Here is a 13,342-nt window from a genome sequence, read left to right on the forward strand (position 1 = left end):
GATCCACGGTTTTCTATGGGGCAACGATCGATCTTGGATTGCTATCGTTTCACCGGGAATGAGATCGAGGATGAAAATCACGTGATTATGTATATTTTGGGAATTATGGAATGAGATAAATGAGAGGCGTATCTTTTGATAATCTGCGAAGTTTTAGTGGAAATTTTATGAAAATCTAGAAGGACAAACAGAAGAAAGGAAAGAGCCAAGTTAAACATTTACGTTTTAGGAGTTTCTTTGAATAATATAGTGTAGAAATGGGAATTAAATGTGAATGTTTATCCCGAGAATTGAATTTAGAGTGGTAAAGAAGTGTGAAAGCGTAGCATTCTTGAAATTAGAATATAAAAAATATGTGAATGGTTACTCAAGGTTTTGGGTAGATTTGCTTAAATAAAGTGGAAGAGTCTTTAGAATAAAGAACATGCAGGTGAAAAAAAGTATATAAAAGTATAAAAAGTATAAAAGTATAAAAAAGTATAATATAAAAAAGTATAAGTATAAAGTATAAAAGAACATTCAGTTTTTAATATATAATATACACATACGTGTATGTACGCAGTTAAATTTTTTAAATATATTGTTGAAAATGACAACGTGAGTTCATGCTCGCCATTCATATGCAGATGCGCTAGTTACAATAAATACTAACTAGAAGATTGTTCTGGATACAATTGATAGATTTAATAGATAAGTTTACGATGTTCTTTTGTTTTTATCCCTAGTCCATGTAAGAATGTGCGATAAAGGTCTTTTCGGCTCAGAACGGTGTGATAGATTTATCCAAAGAATAAAATAATAGCTATTGTGATCCTAACTCTGAATATTGAAATAACAACACGTATACATTTTTGTTCATATTCTTCATTCTAAAGAATCTACACTAAAGACATATATATGTCGGAAATGAAAGGACACCAGGTCCCCGTTGGAATTCCTGGCAAAACCTTTACAAAATAACCCAAACACAATTCGAGACTTGAGATAATGAGCTTAGGCTCGAGGAGACAACTAGTCGCCGAACGTAGCCGCGAACGTTTTACCTAACAGAGGTATAGAATTGCATAGCTCTCCTTTAAAGAATTAGCCGTACCGACACTTAACAGTAAGCATTCCAACGGCCCCGTGGCTCGCCACACACAGACCCTATTCTTCGGGCAAAATGATCGCCAGATATCGATGCATCATTCACAGTATTTGTTCAGCTAGCCTGAGGACCCGCTATAAATCTTAGGACTTAATTAACTAAGGTCCTTCAAACGGACAAACAGTCTTTATCCTAACAGTCTCTAAATCTATCACCTACTACTTAGGCTTAGGCTCGAGGCGACAACTAGTTGCCGAACGTAGCCGCGGTCACGGGATGAACGTTCAGCCTAACAGAGGTGTAGAATTGCATAGTGAAAAGAAAATAGTTGTACCGACACTTGACAGTAAACATTCCAATGGTCTCTGTCCCGTGGCTCGCCAACACAGACCCTATTCTTTGCGCACAATGATTATCAGACGTCGATGCATCTCCAAAGGACATGCTATAAATCTTACGATTTAGTTAATTAAGGCCCTTCAAATTGACAAACAGTCTTTATTCTATCAGCCCGTAAATCTGTCCCTATTGCGGGAAGATACGGGAGATCTGCTTTGCTCACGTACGACGCTTCCCCCCAGCAACTTTCTCTCAAGGGCGGCTAGCATCCTTCTCTAACCACCAACATAGAAATTAACCAATTAACAGGAACGTCCATTTCTCTCACCTTCCGAGCGGAGGCTTTCCTCGACGAATCCGATGATCTCGTGCCCTTAGGCACACCCCATCATAGTTTTCCTCTGCAGCGTCATCGTGACGGAAAGTCATTCCCTTTCTTGCAGTCTCGTTAGTCAGTTATCTAGTGTCTGTATGATCAGTGAATATCCACGTTTCAATAAAGAGTTAGTCAAGTAATCCTTGTATTGCGAGAAGTAAGTCGAGTCCGACTTAGACTCTGGAGCAAAGTACATCTGTTATCCCGTTGACCGCGGATTCGTTATCGAACCAAGTCATTAGTGTCTAATTACCGCGGCCACTTGCCAATCTTGTAACACCCACACTTGTGTTAATAAACGCTACCTCGATTGTGTGACAACGATGAATAATTCCGGTGAAGATTCATTACACGCCCCTAACGCAAGTCTTAACGATAACCCGACATATAATATATTCCATAGTATGATATGAGGATTACGTCGAAAGTGTGTTGCCTGAAAGGCAAAAAAGAGGATGTACAGAATTAAGACGAGATATAATAAATTAAACTGTTTTACAATATATTCGAAACTAGAGTAAAATGTTAAACTTCTCTAAGACGTTCCTCATTATCATTACGTATCACTCCAACTAGCTTTTACAGGAAAATTATTTTGTTTCAGCTCAGTCTTCGTATCACAAAAGTTGTGTATATCCATACGCAATTACGAAGGATAAATTGTCGAGCAAATGGATTTATAAAGAATATCTTTAACTGCGAGCTAATGTAGAAAAGCTCACGCGATTTCAAACCATCGTACAATACTCGAAGGAAAAAGTAAGACAGCGGCGAACGTCTTCGTCGGGTATAGGCTGTCAGCAGCAGCTGTGATATGATCGCATGCTCTGTTACTTTTAGATCAGTGGAAAGTGGCATAGCGATGATGGCGGATTTCTCCGATACTGTTCCTTGATATACGCGATCGCTGCGACCAGAAATGGATTAGGACATTAGGGAATAAATGGCGTGCACTATGGAGTTATCGTTTTATTTTGATCGCGGTATCGTCGTTTTCCCTCGTACTGCTTGACTGAAATATTTTTATAGAAAGTTCAACTTAGTAGTTGAATTTCCTTGTCTACTGAATTTTGAATTGTATTATATGACTTATGTACTTTGAATTGGCTGCAATTGAGTATTTTACATTATGGTATTTCTTTCGATTCGTAGAATCTTACGGTTTGTCATAGTAGACTTCTTTATTATTTTATTATTAAATATAACAGTTAATATCTCGACTAATGTTTGCTTCTCTTTCTATTAGGTTGTTCGGAAAGTCAATTAAGTTGAATGATATTTCATCGTGTTTTTTAAGGATTCCTTAATTTTATCCATTTTTGAAGCATCTAAATATATTAGCTCGTCTGAAAAGTGTTTTTCGTTTTATAAGGAAATAATGGATGCACAACATTTTCCGTTTTATATTATTTTATCGAATCATTTTGTTCTATCAAAATAAAGATCAACGTTCGACAGATTAGGTTTCATGTTTCTATAAAGATGCATCGTTGTAAAAGACGGGTCTGTAAAAGAAAGACATTTATCGGACAACCTAATATATATAAGACTCGCTGAAACTATACTGATTACTAAATTGAAGATGCAAAAATATGTAAAGTGTACTTCATATGTAAGGACACGTAAAATATTCGAAGTTAAGTACTCGTGATAATATTTAATAGGTGAAATAGATAATTATAATAATATAATATAATTATAATAACATATAATAATTATAATAATAAATTGAAAAATATTGAAAGGTGATAATATGGTAAACAATATTTTGGAAAATTCATCTTTTTGAGATAAATAAATTTATGAAAATGTAACTCGTAAATAAATTTATCGGAAACGTCTCTGCGCGATGGAGCAGACAAATTTATCGTGTGTCAATATTTTAATTCGTTGACTTTTATTTGTTATCTTGCCAATTCCGAATTTCATTCTTCTTTGTGTTCATAATACAAAATACAAACACTATGTATGCCCATAGAGAGTCTAAACATTTGTAGTCGTTGAAATTAATTATGCGAATGTTTGGACAATACTGTACCGACAATAATTTCATCGGTAATGTACATTGGGCGCAATAATAGTGTTAGTAACGTTAATTTGTCGGAACGCGGCATTTCCGCGTTTCTGTACAACCGTTTCGATATTCATACCACACCACGAAACAAATTTTGTTTTTTACTACTTTTGGTTCCTCTTACTTTCTTTCGATAGTCTTCCAAGATAAGACAAAATAGCAAATTAGCACTTTTCGTGAATATAAAAATTTAATTTTCTCTCTAGGAATAATCTCTCTAGCAGTGCTTTCACTCAGCTTGGTTATTAATTATGATTTAAACGAATTAAATAACAATATCAGTCAGATAGTGCTGGAGCATAATACACATTCTTTTTTCAAACGTCATTGGAAGCAAAAACGCAACAGTTACATCAATAGCATTATTGAAACAATTTTCGTCAAATAATTTCATCAACAATTTCAATAATTATGGAAACATGGGACGCAACATATGTCAATGGTAATTAAAATATATTAACGTTACAACTGTCGACAACTGAGATATAAAATTATATGAAAAAATACACAATACAAGGGGAAAACAACCCTTTAGTCACATAGCGTATAAAAAATCATCGAAATTCCCAGAAATACATCGTTGTAAACACTTCTGATGATCAAAAAATGGAAATCTTCGTTATTTGTTCTGAGAATCGACGATCTGTACCACTTTTTATCTGAAAGAAACATCCATAGAATTAGCAGATTTCAAAGTTCAAATTAAATTCCCCGCGAAATATCTTATTTGAGGAATGCTCGTTAACAACGTCGTCAGCATCCAGCGTGAATAAAGGCTTCAACGACCCCTATTGAATTATTCGTATATTTCACTTGGAATTGTCGATAACGGGTCGATCGATATTGTTGCACCTGAATCAAGAAGACGCGAAAGCTCTCGCAAATCAGTAGAACCGCCCTGTTCCTTCGTGGAATCTCGTTCCGTCAATTCAATAAATTGCATAGGATATCGAAGCAGTACCACGATGTCTTATTGGATCTTATTACTAGTCGCTACAAAAATTGCCTCGTAATTTCAAACGTCCCTACGAATCACGCGATTCGCGGCGAGGATCTTTCGTGAAATTATCGGAATTCTATTTTGCAATTGTTGAAGTGATCACCACTTTTAAGAAAATTCTACATCTGGTCTTTAGTTTTCTCAAGCACTGAAGCCATCGACAGCGCATAGACAAAAGACTACATCGAAGGCAAACCATAAACGAAACACATGCAACGTTGGCTTCAGGGTTTTTCGGCCATAGCTGCTAGTGTCACGTAAAATAAAAAAGAAATATCGAAGACGAAAAATAAAAGATAAAAATAAAGACATAAAAAGAGAGAATTTATTTCTTAGCATTTGGTTTACAATTCACTTCCGAACTGCAGACGCGACTTTTCAAGACCGAAGCTCTTACAACTTGACTTTCGGTGGGATCCGATTCTTTTTCTTTGTCACCCCTCAATATTGGCACCCCGCTGGGGGTAGCCGCCCACATGCTATGTTTATTTTTTATTTATATTTTTTTTTCTTCACCAACAAGATATAACACCTTACCAAATGTCCATAAGGACAAATTGTAAAATAACCAAAATAAAATAAAAAAAAAAAAAACCCCTCTCCACTATCCACGTGTTTGTTAGGCGTCCGCGACCTTTGCCACGCACGCCTTCTTCTCGAACATTCGGCGAAAGAACCGTTGGGATATTGAGGGTTCATTAAGCACTTCGCTTCGGCGATATACATTGTTTCCGCCACATCTTTATTTCCGTCATCAGCCCATCGGTTCCGAAGCGCGGCCTGGTCCCCGATGCGGACTGAGATGTGGTTGATGTTACAAATGCCTGGCTTTTGGGTGGTGTTACACTAGCGTGCGAATTTGGACCAGCTCATATTGTATTCCAAACTTTGTACTTACACTTTAATGTTCAAAATATATATATTTTTTCTATTTTACAATTTATCCACGCGTTCCTTTGTATTCACATACATCCATTAACCTTAACAGCAATTAACACTAGAACTACTACAGCAGTCAAATTGACTGGTTTTACAATTTTATTTTAAAACTCCTACTTCATGTTATATTTTTTTTCCACAATGATGTAATGACTTTCGCAACAATAAATAGAAGAATAGAATTTTGTTTTTTTGTATTCAAACTGAAAATAATTTTATATCAAGGCTACTTATACCAACACCAGTCAAAATGCCTGCTACTTGTCAAAGTGTAAAAGGATCCTGCAATCTGTTTATCGAACTCCAATTAACCAGTTCCCTTGTTTTGTACAACTTCCCACGCGTTTTTCAAATTTTTATTGCGTATCATTCGATATGATGATATCAGTTATCAGCAAAATTCCATACTAGAAATACCACAGCACTGGTTCTCCAATTTTATAAATATGTCAACCCTCGTTTAGGGGTCATGCTCCCAGATGAATTAATAATACCAAAAATGTACCACATAACATGGAATTCCTTATGTAAGAAAGTAATAAATCAATAAATATAAAAATATTCTATTATTACCTATTTTTCAAAGATTTTGACTGTTTTTGGTAGAAATAGCTTCTTGTTAACTATCGGTAGTTCTAGTATTAACGGCACTGAACCTAGTATCATGCGGTTAAATTTATGTATATACTAATATTACTATCGATGCACAATTTTCTTCATTTTGTTATTCGGTCTTTCTATCATTAGGAAAATTATTGAATCGTTAGTCGACCATTTCGGAAATTTTTTCGTGCTTGTAATTGTAACGCCAGTTATGCAGAAATCGTTCAAACGCCACGTTGATGATCGGTATAAATTGAAAAGTAGAATATTACTAACGTGGTTTTTCAAAATTTATCTTGAAATTTTATGCTAATTATGACATTTTTCGTGATAAATTCGTTTCATGCGAATTGAATATCATTATATATGTATTTGGGTAATAAAATTGAGAAATTACAAAAGATGGAGTTGATTAATTTGCATTCTGAGAGACTGAATATCGTAACCAATTTTACATTACTATTTATATTACCACTTAAAAAATTCTGCATTGGAAAATAGTTTATTTATTATAAATTATATGCTATACATAATTATACAGCTATTTTAATTCATGACATTCTTCGAAATATTCTAAACTTGTAAAAGGTTGTTAATCGCAATGAACGCAGTAGGTGAAAATTCTTTTCTTCTTTTTTTCGTTACACGTGTCCCTTTTAGTTTCTTTAATAAATAGAAATATTCTATCTTTAAGAATGTAGTAGATACAATTGAGTGGCACAAGACCAAAACTGAAATACAGTGAACTGAATGGAACAAATTAACAAGTATTTTTACGTTGACGCCGGAAGAAGTTTTAGCTCAAACTGTCTTGGCGATTAACATTCTACCACTTAGGTAACATTCAACAAGGAGAACTAGTGAAGCGACAAAGTTTGAGATCCCAGCAACTGCGCGCGAAAATGTCAAACACGATTAGAGGTATCCGCAGTAAACACGAGTCAAGGAATTCCCTTGGGTCGCCAAATGATGCGGAGAACCCCAAAATCGACCGATTTGAGCTTGGCTTGCTGCTAACCCAAGCAATTATCAACCATTTGGACCCTTAACGATGCGGTTTTATTCGTATTCGCAGGCACACGTCAAAGTCTAGTAATTGCAAAACAAGCAGTCTCTCTCGAGATATCTTCCTCTTTTAGCGTCTTACTTTACTCTGGTTTGATCTTCCCGCGATATTTATTTTTTACATAGACTCTTCCTAATTCTCGATTTAACTTTTCATCGCTTTAATCAGCTTAGTCGATCGCTGAATGAACAAGCAACTGGATCCATCGTTTCATCTCACGGAAACAAATTTTATGATCGTTTTCAATCTGTTAGGCTATAGCTACAACGGATGTATATTCGGAGGAATTAGCATTCTGATGAGCTCGGTATGTAGATAAATTTTTGTGTGCGGAGCGCAAATTTTTATGCAATAATACGAAGTCTAAAGGCTGAAAAATGCATAGAATGCGTGTAATATTAAAAAAATGTATAGAATCTCCAAAATAGTATTCGTTATAATTTTATAATTGGTGAACCAAATTTAGATTTCATTCCTTTACTCGTATTCGTGAAAATTGAAATCTGCATCAAAATTCCCAGTCTAGTTATTCGTCTATGAATCACGGTCTTTGCATGTCCCATTCGTCAGATCGCTAATTATCCGAAATCGCATCCACTGTAATCATATCCTTACACAAAACTCAAGCATAGCTCGAATTAGGAGAAGGTTGCCTGGTGGCAGATTATGGTAGAAAAATGTAATGGAATTCCGCGGGTCAGCAGTTTTACGCGGTTACATCTCTTTTCGCGAGCCATGCCATATGAGCCGAGTGAATCAGTTCGTGGCGCACGTTACGCAAACAATCGCGGGGTCGGCAATAGGATAAAGCGGATCAATTGTTGAGTAACTAGCCTAACAGAGAACAACGAATAAAAAATAAAAAAGAAACAAAAAAAAATAAATAAAAAAGAGAGACGATAGGAGAAAGGAAACGCGAACTCGCAGAATTAGTAAACGAGCCTGTCTGTGTGTGGATATCGCGTAGATATCGCGTGCATATTGATTTTTGGGGGGCAACGACAATTAGCGGTGTCGGTCATTGACAACGAGCAATCGAATAGGGAGGCAGAAAGTTTCCAAGGATAGACAAGGTGACTCGCATGTATACGCGCTTGTACACGCGTGGCCTGTCGTGTTAGAGTTCATCAGCGTGATTGGTGTGCTTTGGAAACGAACGGACCGCTCTTCGACCAGGACAGTTCACCGCGGAATTCGCAATGTCTATGCCCGCCATTCTCGTGTCGCGCGCAGGTACGCGCCCGGTCATCTTCGTGTAAACGTAAATGCACGGATTTCCAGACTTCGATGCCATGGCATTTTCCTCGTGATCCAGGATGAAGCAGCTTTGCCGAGGGATTATCAGCGATCCTCTCGCACCTGCGAATATCGATAACTTCCTCGTGGCCTGGTCTGTGACGTTGATTCGCAGTAACGTAGCTGGCCCGATGGACAGTCGGCTCTCCCGGAAACCCTGGCTTTCGAAATACCGTGGTTTGGACGAACAGTAGAATAATATGGTTCGCCAGATTCTCCAAGTAGTTATGGGCTAGTCGACGAAGTGTTTCCGTGTGATTAATATGACGTGTGGCTTATTAGGCTGAAGATGTGTGTCCTATTCGCGATATGGATCTTTAGTAGATATTGTAGGAGCTTTGAGCTGTACATGGGTCTTGACTCGTGAAATTTTGAATAAAATAAGGAAAATCGTATTTGATAATAGTAATGTAGTGATAGTTAGGTAACAAGTTGAAGCTTTTATCATAGATTCTCTTTAAACACTGTTTTTAACTCTTGGTTTTAAAATTGTCGACTTTTAATTTTTAACTCAGTCTCGTGCACGTTCTGCACAATTATTTAAGTTTAAACACGAATAATCTTTCTGTCTGTATTCTGTATTTTCTGAGTTTCACCTATAAAGTTTTCGTTGACACTGATGATCATTAATCTCTTCTTTCATATGTCCAACACACTAAACCAGGTATAAACATACAGAATTATAAGAAGGATACAGGAGCGAAAAAAGGAAATGGATAAAAGCATAAGAGACAAAAAATGATCACAATACCAATTCATAATTTGAATGAAGGATTTTTTACGAAATATATGACTGAAAGCTTATTTCTTATTCCACCTTCCTTTGGCACAAATTTAATCTACTCATCAGTAATTCTAGCGTTGAAAGGCGAGGTATTTAATTACCGCTTTCAATATGATAGGCAAAACATATTTAACCTACATTTGCAACGTTTGTCATCAAGAATATCGGTACAACCAAAGAATATCGAGAAAAGCGAACTAAAGACGTTGAAAACGATATGTACATATATATGAGGTGATATTGGGTATAGTGCGTTAAATAATCACTCGGTGTTTAGGTCAACAATATATTTGTCGGAGATGAAAGGACACCGGGGCCTTTCTTTCGGAATGTTTGGGAAGGTCCCCAATACTTTAGTCCAGACTTTTTATTATAGTCGTACTTAAACAATGAAACTGAGAAATAGCTGTTTATGAGTTAAGTCAATTATGATTATCCGAGAATTATGACAGTGGGCTTGGGCTCGAAGTGACATAACGGGTCACTGAACGTAGCCACGGGCAGGGGAGGGACGTGTACCTAACAGAGGTATAAAATAATTATATAACTCTCCTTAAAAACAGGGATTAACCTGAGGAATAAGGAGAGGAGTATATAAGGGTAATACTTGGACTGAGGTGCAATCCGATAAGTTCGACTAGCCCAGTGAACACGTACATCGAGTTCCTAATCGCAATCTTCATCCTGTTGACCGTGTATTCATTATCGAAAATAAACTCATCGTCACCGACATCTCAATTATTCACTCACCGATATCACTTGTTAACCTTTGTAATACATTCGCTTCAATCAATATCATCTGGTATGCAACAATGATGGTCAACTCGTAGAAAGATTCATCACACGCCCCGACTTACAACATTACCCCGACATATTTATTGACAAGTGTCTTTCTTTTAACGCGTCACTCTCGGTTTCGCTAGTCCATCTCTCTGCGCGGTTAGAACTCGACCTTATCGCTTCCTGGTTCACGCTCGACTATTGATGGGATACGATTCTTTTCTTTTCTTCACCCCTCGATATCTCCACTATCCACGCGTTTGTTAGACGTCCCCGACCGTTGCCACGCACGCCGTTTTCCCGAACTTTCGGTAGAAGTGTAACATCAACCACATCTCAATCCACATCAGAGACCAGGCGGCGCTTCGGAACCGATGGGTTGATGACGGAAATAAAGATGTGGCGGCACTCGGCGACACTGTATGTCGCCGTAACGAGGTACCTAATGAACCATCAATATCCCAACGGTCCTTTCGCCGAATGTCCGAAAAGAAGGCGTGCGTGGCAAAGATCGCGGACGCTTGACAAACGCGTGGACAGTGGAGATATTGAGGGGTGACAAAGAAAAAGAATCGGATCCCACCGAAAGTCAAGTTGTAAGAGCTTCAGTCTTGGAAGGTGGCGGCTGGAGTTCAGAAGTAAATTGTAGTTAGTGTAGACCAAGTGTTAAGAAATAAATTCTCTTTTTTTTTATTTTCATCTTCGATTTTTTTTGTACGTGGCAGAAGCATAGTCGAGAAGCGATAAATTCAGTGGTAATCGAGGATTGTACGAAACGAGTTGAAAGCGAGGATTGTTAATTGTTGATTGTGAAATAAATTGTTATTGATATTGTTGAACACCGTCGAGTATTTCTTGGGCACCTTACACCAAACTCCACCTCTGAATCATTGAGAAATTACGTGTGTATTTCTATTACTACTTTAGTGACAATTTGTTTGTACCAAACATTTACCCTAAAGAGTGCAAATTGTACTTAGACAAAGAAACCTTATTTTTCTGCAAGAAATTCTATAGGGGCACTAGGCCGCAAAGAACAATTCTCTTCCTAACGGTTTCGTTGGTACGTAGCATAGTGTCACGACCGGGACACTTGAAAATCAATGGGCTGATGATAGAGATAAAGATGTGGCGGCATTCGGCAACAATGTATATCGCCGAAGTACCTAATGAGCCATCAATATCCCAATAGTCCTTCCGCCGAATATTCGAGAAGAAGGCGTGCGTGGCAACGGTGCAGGCGCCTAACAAACACGTGAATAGTGGGGATATTGAGGGGTGACAAAGAAAAAGAATCGGACACCACCAAAAGTCAAGTTGTAAGAGCTTCAGCCTTGAAAAGTCGCGGCTGCAGTTTGGAAGTGAATTGTAATGAATGTAAACAGAGCTTTGAGAAATAAATTCTCTTTTTTATTATTGTTTTTCGTCTTCGATTTCCTTTTTCTTTTTTTTAATTATTTTACGTGACACGTTCGCCGTTAGTTGTAGTTTTAGCAAGACGACGGTTCCTTAGCCCATTTGCATCCAAGCGCGGAGTAATCCGCGCATTGCGACTGTTTTGTTTTATTTCCATTTTAATCTAAATAATTTTTTTTAAAATAAATAATTTTTAATTTTTCCTTCTGTTATAAATAATATAAGAAGCGATGTTTGTAAAGTAGCATTGTCTACCAATCGTTTTGAACAGTAAATTTTTGATAAACTCCAAGAAGAACATTACGCATGAAGACTATTACGCAATCAGACGACTTCTATTACCAAGCGCGATTTATCACGCGCGCTGCGACTGCTTTTTTTATTTCCATTTTAACCTAAATAATTTTTTTTAAATAAATAATTTTAATCGGTGTAAAGAAAGCGTTAAGAAATAAATTCTCTTTTTTTTTTTTTTTGTTATCATTTTTCATCTTCGATTTCCTTTTTTTTATTATTTTACGTGACAGAAGCACTGTTGGGATATTGATAGTTCATTAGGCACTTCGTTTCAGTGATATACATTGTTGTCGAGTGCCGCCATATATAGAACACGATCATATCTGAAGGTCCGAGAAAAACTCGAAGCAGAGTATCTATTAGGTTGTCCGAAAAGTGTCTTTCTTTTACAGACACATCTTTTACAACAACGCACCTTTATACAAACATGAAACCTAATCTGTCAAACGTGTGCATTTTTCATACGATAAAACATAATGGATCATACATAATTCGATAAAATAATATAAAACGGAAAATGTGCATCCACTACTTCCTTATAAAACGAAAGAAATTTTTCGAACGACCTAATATAATCTACAGTTTTATCTCGGGACAGCGTCATCGTTGAATCGCAGGTAATACTCGAGCCAATCGACCGGTTGGATTTAAAACCAATCGGTTTTTAAATTCTCAGTTTCCAGTGATAGCGACAGATCGAAGTTAGCTGTTAAGTTCGCTAGACCTCAAGACGATAAAACGAGCATTGTCGGAAATGAAGTGTACCCAAGGTATCGATATATTGCACCTGTTAAAATGAATTTCTGAGTTTGTAACGCGAGTTATACGCCGTTTCATAGCGTGGCAACCAAGACGAAACGAAATAGAACGAGGACAAGGACGATGGGTCGATTCGTGACAGCAGGTGTATCATTGACTCGTGGGGATCTGAAATTTCACCGCGCCACGGGGGATGATTATACCCACAGGGTGAGAGACAATTGCATGGCATTCTCGTGACGCTATCGGTGTCGTGCTGGGTGCAGGTGTGGACGTATAAGCCGATCAGAAATTGTAACTTGCCTTGCATTGCTGTATCAACGGGAAACGCAGTCCGTACGTGATGTCCGACCAGGAATTCTAATTCCAAAATCCAACTGTGTAGCTTCTCGAATATGAACAAAGTTGTCAGACTTTCATACGTACTTGAATGCGATGTTTTCGATGTTTGGGAGAAACTTTTGAAATGAAGATATTAATATCTATAGCGATATTCACAATTATTAACGGATTCGTTTTAATGTTA

The 13,342-nt window shown here is 37.2% G+C and overlaps 1 protein-coding gene across 1 annotated transcript in view; it reads left to right on the forward strand.

The window, feature by feature from the left end:
* The window catches only part of LOC132910331 (uncharacterized), a 456,316-nt gene that overhangs the window by 92,560 nt on the left and 350,414 nt on the right, over window positions 1–13,342 (forward strand). The window lies entirely within an intron of this gene.

The sequence above is a fragment of the Bombus pascuorum genome, chromosome 9 (assembly GCF_905332965.1).
Source record: "Bombus pascuorum chromosome 9, iyBomPasc1.1, whole genome shotgun sequence".
In the NCBI taxonomy this organism is placed as follows: Eukaryota; Metazoa; Arthropoda; class Insecta; order Hymenoptera; family Apidae; genus Bombus; species Bombus pascuorum.